We start from the raw sequence: 7,500 nt of genomic DNA on the forward strand, positions 1-7,500 counted from the left end.
AATAACAATAATATTAATAATGATAATCATCATCATTCGTCCATCATGTCATTGTTGTGATGAGAAGAATGCTTTTTAAAATGACGGATGTTGCAAATGATACGAAAAGTGAGGGGTTGATAGTGCACTCAGAGTGGATCAATAGCCAGCGTTTAGATCTTGGGCCATCAGGAGACGGGCTGGTGATGCTGGAACCACTGGTAGCTGGATTGCATGCCTTCAAACTGCATTGGGAAATTAGCAATGAACGGAAACCGATGGGGTGCTAGTAAAGGATACCGTGAGGCTGTTGGAAAATATACATTTAATTACAGGAGAAATGTGCAGTGATGGGACTTAAGCACATACGGACGTCGCATCGTCACACAGTATTCTTCCAATGCGTCGACACAAATAAGGCATTTCAAGGAATTAAAACCGACTGATATCACATTTTTTTGGGTGAAGCAACTGCTTTCGGTATGATTGACTTTCTCAGTTAAAAGCCAGTTAAGATAACAAATGCGCACAAACACAACACGGACACATGGTACCACACGGAGAATGAAGACACACAAGTGGTTTCGATCAAACGCCCCCGTCTAACGCAATGCATTGTTGTGCAGTTAATGCGCTCGGTGGACAATAACATGTCTCCGAGCTAACTGAACTTTGGGTTGTTCGTAACTAGAGGGAAGATCAATAATGCATTCTAGGACTGGAATGATTCATATGTCATCCCCATTTCAAAGAAGGTTTCTTAAGCACATTACAAGAACAGCTATTTACAACATTTCACTTCACACACACGTCTTGAGAGAAACCTGAGGGAGCTGTAAACTATATTGTACCAGCTCAACCCAAACAGAAAAATACTCTACTGCGTTCTCTGTGAGTTCTGTGTGGTAAAATGCCCGTCGCATCACTGCAGTCAGAGAAAGGACGTCAGTTTCACTTCACATGTTATTCCAAAAGGCTCTTCTCCAAAGTCCAAGAAAAGAAAGTGCAGACAACAAACTCCTCACATGAGTTTATGATGATGTTCCCAGCAGGCAGCCCTGGGTGCCTGTGTTCATAACGGCCGGGAGCGGGAAATGCGTTCAGTGTTCTGCATCTTTTCTCAACTGTAATCTGGGCAGAGCTGTAATCTGGGCAGAGCTGTCACTCGTCCAGAAGCACATGAAGTTGACTGGTTTTGGATTATTTTGTTCTGTGTTGTCCTATTTGGTCCTGGCACTGTGCTGAAAATATGGATTTGTTTAGTTTAACATAGTTCGTATAGGCCTTCAATAATTTGATCAAAAAGTTGCATTGTTATATTCATAATCGTGCATTGCTATGGGTGTGGACGAATACGAGATACGAGTCGACATTGAGTCAAACATTGTAGTAACGCAGAAGGTAATATTGTAGTGTAACTCATGCGCTGACCTGTGAGTAAACCATTGATCCAGAGTCGCCCTTGCTGCATGTTTCCACATGTTAATATGTTGACGTGGTGACCGGCTGCGTGTTCTGGAGAGAAAAAAAGAAACAGCAGACCATTACTCTGAAACCCCACCGCTGTTATCAGAGGACAGCGCTGGACGGGCTATCAACCCATCTCTCCGTCTCTCCTGGCTTCACCAAAACATCCCAAATAACCTGTCACAATCCCTGTCTCGATTTTGCTAAAACAATCTGCGTGAGCCCCAAACAACGTTGTTACAGCAAAGCCAAGATAGACGCTCGCGACGGCTTGATCGCCCGGTGTGTTCCTTTAAAACCCACATCATCAACAGACTCCATGTTCCACCACAGCTCAACACACACACACACACACGCACACGCACACGCACACGCACACGCACGCACGCACACACACACACACACACACACACACACACACACACACACACACACACACACACACACACACACACACACACACACACACACACACACACGCACACGCACGCACACACACCACTCATCTCACCACAGCAGCACGCTGCTCGCAAAGCCACAACAAGCACAGCAGCCCTTCCACTGCCAGCCTCGTGCCCGTCCGAGCCTGGTGGGGACGGCCGTCGGGCCTTTTAGGGTTAGCTCACCCGCGTGGTTTTGATCTTGTTCCCGGCGTAGCACATCCAGCCGGAGTTGTCGGGCAGCGTCTTGCACTCCTCTCCCTCCAGGCAGGGCTCCATCTCGCACCACCACTTGCCAATTACGATGGACGCTGAGGGCGACAATGACAAGAGCCATGGCAATCCAGCCCATCTAGGTGCCTCTAATTACGGCAGCTTGAGAAGAGCCCCTACGAGCGGCCGTAACCCAGCGTTTATTAGCCACTCATTAGAAGGGTTCGTTTGAGTGTTTTAGGGGGGGGGACGTGTCGAGATTGCATCGCCAGACGACGTGTTTCGTTTGTTGATTCAGGGAGGCCGACCACAGTCCAGGCGAGGGTTTTTGCGGTGGTTTATTTAAGAAACAAGCGTGTTGTTTCACGGGGAGCGTTGAAGTGGCGTTGATGGAGGCCACGGTTCCAGCACTAGACAGGAAGATTGCGTAAGTAGAATGCAAATTAAACATAGCACACGGCCCGAGGAAAGGAATCTGTCAGGGAATGAGAGATAGCGATCTCCAATTCCCTCACACGGTACGCATCGGGAGATTGTGGCAATATTTGCGAGCGGGGATTTAAGATAAAAGCTGCAGAAGGTGAAAGGTTTCCTTAAAGACGAATGCACATCTGAATAGGCTCCCCTTAAGTGCCCCGTCCGCTGCGTGCAGCCAATGGAACCGGTGGTGGCAGACATTTGTCACAGGATATCTATGAAACGATTATAAACTGTCTATTAGGTAGCCTTGTAATCCATAGCCTTGTTCTCCCTTTTCTTCCCTGTGATTGCTTACATGTTTCTCTCCTTTCTCTACTCCCTGAGGTGTTTTGCTTAAATCAATTTTCCTCAGCGATCGGTTGTCGGTTGCATACTAAAGCATACATCCGCCCGGGCCCTATGGGGCCGGGAGTAACAGATTCCCAGTGTGCTGCTTTTCCAGATATTGTTAATCATATCGGAGACAAGGCGTTGCTTGGGTGACTTTGGAGAGGGAATTCACAGCGCTGTTTTACATAACTTGGGTAAAAAAAGTTGTGTTTTACTTCTTTCAGAAAATGCGAGTATCTTTTTTTAATTGAAGCTTAACGTCACAATAAAATGCGAATTTCTTATTATACACAATTTTCACTTGAGCGATCACAAAGAAAAATTCTCAGCTTTCCGAACAACCTAGCCCAGCACTTTTTCTCGCCTCTTTCTCTTGGGTTTGGTTCTACCTTAAAGCGCCTCGCCCCTCTGCCCCACGTCAGACCCAGGCCCGCTGTACTCACCGTCCACGCAGGAGGGTCTGTTCCTGGTGGTCCCGGCCACCTTGCCCGGCAGACACGAACACTTGACTGTCTGGGAGCGCTCCTCGATGCGGTTCTTATTGCAGCATCTGTGAGCGGCGATCACTTCACACGTGCCTCCCTCTGATGTAAAGAAACAACAGTGGAGAACAATGACGAAACAACCAATCAACAAAAACAGGCAGTCAGAATGAATCCTGCCAAGCTAACGCCCACTGAGCCAAAACTAGGCGTTTGAAATATTCTTCTTTTTGAAAGGACATTCTGCATTTGCATTCGGCAACCCTGACTTGGCTAATGTGGAGGAGCCAGATGTCTGTAAATAATGCAATCTGTTTATTGATTCAAAAAAATGCAACAAAAACTAAAACATACTATTTTCAAAACTCTTCAGACTTCAACTGAGCTCTGCAATCCATAATTTACAGCTCCAGGTTTTGAACAAATAAGCGCCGGGACAAGTTAACAATTTGCCACACGCACAAGAATGGCCTCAAAGAACCCAGTAAATCGGCAAATAAAGAGAGGCATGATCAATTCCCCCCCCCCCTCCCTGGGTGGGGGGGGCCCTGGGGGGGGGGGGGGCCTGGGTCCACCACATGATGGACACTTGAGAGGGCTTGGCAGAAGAAGGCTGATCCATTAGCAGAGAAGGAGAAGCCTGCTTGAGGGCTGTGATGGCTCCCACACACACATACACACATATACACATAGACACACTCACACAGACACACATATGCCCGCACACACGCACGATCACACAGCTCCATCAGGTTCATCACAATTATCTGTGAGTTACCGACTGCTGGCCCCTAAGGAACGGGAGGATTGGAAGGAACCTTCTACCCCCCTTGACCCTTCTCACCCTGGACCGATTCATCTATCCCACCACCACCACCACCTCCACAACCACCGCCGCCTCCACCACCGCCACCACCACCACCACCGCCTCCACCACCTCCACCACCACCACCACCACCACCATCTCCACCACCACCACCACCTCCACCTCCACCACAACCACCGCGTCCACCCCCGCAACCACCACCACCGATTTTCAAAATATGTCAGAGCTATTTTTCTGAAAACCTTATGCAATATTCTGTCTACTTTTTATATTATTCACAAGCCTGAATGGGATCACTGCTTCTTCATTATATTACAATACACACAGTATACCTTGTATTGCAATTACCATCATTGATGAATGCAATTAAGCAAAAGTCAAATAATTCATCAAAGAATAATATCAGATATGATTTTGCTCGTGATGAAGCAGAGCTGCTCTTTTAAAGAATCCCTCGAGGGATATTTCAAATGAAAACATTTAAAACGGTTTACAGCTGCACTCCATATTCAGCGAGTCGACGCCTCGTGAGTCAAATCCTGGCGAAGTTAAGGAGCTTACGTTCAGAAAGGAGAGAGGTATCTGTCAGTTCGAAGGCATAATTGAGTCATCACATGAACTCGGGTGGTGGTTCGCCGATAACGCCCCTCCAAACGGACCACAAGGTTAGCTCCAACTATTGAGTATTAAGGCCATGCGCACAAAAAGCCGAAACAAAAAGTCTGTGTGTTCGTTTGAATAAAGTCTGCTTCCAAAGCAACAAACTCGTTGAATTTGGTATTGCTCACCTAATCTGTATTAGGTTCTTATCGCGCAACTGACATAATCTTTAATAAAAATCACCATGGTGATATAAGCACACAAACCCAATGCCATTGTTATGAGGCTTATTAGGCAGGTCATATCATAACCAAATTCAGGAATAGCTTTTCAACCGCTTCTGAGTGATGACGTTTTAAGGCCTATTATGGACGCTATTGTACTTCTGACATTAATGTCAAAGTCAAGACTTACATTTCCCCTGTTGAAAAGTTGAAATACTGACATAGTTTTTTGATAATCACTCTAAAATGTTTCCGCAAAATTATCCACTTTTACTTTTCCTACGATTTCAAATGGCACCTCAATGAAACTGAACAGACTAGCTGACAGACAGGGTTAAACGTTAAATTGCAGATTAGATAATTGATACTGCACTGTATGAAATAAGAGTAACTTAGGAAACATTAAACTGTACAGCCTAAAACATAAATGATCATTGGCTCCCTATTGGGTTTGCTCCAGAAACCTGGGCTGAAGCAGAAGACTTTATCAAAATCACTGAGAGTAAATGTACAACCTACTTTGCTGTATTTGTGTCCACTGTCTCCTTATACCTTTACGGAGTACACATGGATTTGAATTTGTTGTGGGCGGGGCATTACCGATGGCGGTAAACAGACAGGGAGACTCCTGACGCAGAAACCCCCCCCAGGAGACAGCTCAAGGTGTTAATCTCAGCATTGGGTTTGAAGTGATTAAGTACTGCTTGAATTTTCATGAGTTTTGTTCAAAGGCCGGGAGAGAAATAGCAGACCTTGTTTTTTTCTCTCGATTTAGCTGCCAAGTCAAGTCTGACATTTCTTCTGGGTTGTCATTACTTCTGGCAGTCTCAAAAAAACTCACTAACTAAAAACAAAAATGAATAAATAAATTCCCACCAACAGCCTTGGGTTGGGGTGAAGCGATCCAGATCTGGTAGGGGCTCTGGGAGGAGGCTGCCTGCCTGCTGAAGCACTCAACAAAAGGGCATGTCGGCGGGGACGCTAATCGTGATGTACCAGTGGAAACAGTTGGGCATCATCCGAAAAACAACAGCCCAAAGCGGTGTGTTCTCCTTAATGCATCTCCTTAATTGCGTAAGACAGGCCCAGATTTCCTCTTTGATCTATTAAAAACACACAACTCACCAGACTTTACACGCATCGCATGTTGCATGTGAACGCAACAACGGAATGGGGGTACTCTATATTTGGAAATTAGCACCTCCGAAGAATACATTAAAATCAAATAAAAATGCTAATGAGTTTGGGATTTCCAGCTGTCTGGTGTTAGGTTGTACCTGTGAGCAAAAGTAATACAAAGAGGGTGAGTGTGTGATTTCAAGTTTGTGTGTGTATGTGTGTGTGTTGGTGTGTGTGTGTGTGTGTGTGTGTGTGTGTGTGTGTGTGTGTGTGTGTGTGTGTGTGTGTGTGTGTGTGTGTGTGTGTGTGTGTGTGTGTGTGTGTGTGTGTGTGTGTGTGTGTGTGTGTGTGTGTGTGTGTGTGTGTGTGTGTGTGTCCACAAGTTGAGCAGGGGCTTCACTGTGTTGCTGGAAGATGCTGCTCGCTCCCCAACCATATTTTTAAATGATGAATATTTCAGCAGGAGAGAGGGGATTACATGGCCCGAGAAGAAAACTCTCATCAGGTAAGGGACGGAGCCATGCAAGGGTATAATTGTTTCCTCTGTTTCCATTTCCCTCTATTATCAATGACTGTGAACAAAGCCAGTCAGCCAAATGACAAATGGCATCAGAAAAGGTGTAAATGAATGATAGCCTGTGTGTCTGTGTGTCTGTGTTTTGTGTGTGTGTGTGTGTGTGTGTGTGTGTGTGTGTGTGTGTGTGTGTGTGTGTGTGTGTGTGTGTGTGTGTGTGTGTGTGTGTGTGTGTGTGTGTGTAATGTGTGTGTGTGTGTGTGTGTGTGTATGCGTGTGTGTGTGGGTGTGTGTGTGTGTGTGTGTGTGTGTGTGTGTGTCTGTGTGTGTGTGTGTGTGTGTGTGTGTGTGTGTGTGTGTGTATTTGTGTGTGTGTGTGTGTGTGTGTGTGTGTGTGTGTGTGTGTGTGTGTGTGTGTGTGTGTGTGTGTGTGTGTGTGTGTGTGTGTGTGTGTGTGTGTGTGTGTGTGTGTGTGTGCATGCTTGTGTGCCTGCATCTGGGAGAGAGAGAAAGATTGTTTGTGTCTACATTGATGTTTTCTCATCAGTAGTCCTTTGACGAAGTGTAAGCTAGTGAACAAGGGTCAGATAAGAGTGTTGTCATTCTGGGGGCTGGAGAAGCAGTCAGGGGTCAATCAGAGTCCAACTGTTGTGTTGTGGTGGTCATGGTCTGCTCCACCTGTCAAGCTAGACAGGTGCACACAGATTGACTGCATAAGGTACTCTGGGTAAGAAACTGAAATTCATTCTCATTACTGGCCCCTTTGGCCGGCAAGTGAACTGCAGCCTGCTTGAGTTTCGGCATTGAGAACCTTGTACTGCTAGCT

The 7,500-nt window shown here is 46.1% G+C and overlaps 1 pseudogene; it reads right to left on the reverse strand.

Moving 5' to 3' along the window:
- Positions 1 to 1,461: 1,461 nt before the first annotated feature.
- The window catches only part of LOC130391442 (chemokine-like protein TAFA-1), a 24,378-nt pseudogene continuing 18,339 nt past the window's right edge, over positions 1,462 to 7,500 (reverse strand).

The sequence above is a fragment of the Gadus chalcogrammus genome, chromosome 1 (assembly GCF_026213295.1).
Source record: "Gadus chalcogrammus isolate NIFS_2021 chromosome 1, NIFS_Gcha_1.0, whole genome shotgun sequence".
In the NCBI taxonomy this organism is placed as follows: Eukaryota; Metazoa; Chordata; class Actinopteri; order Gadiformes; family Gadidae; genus Gadus; species Gadus chalcogrammus.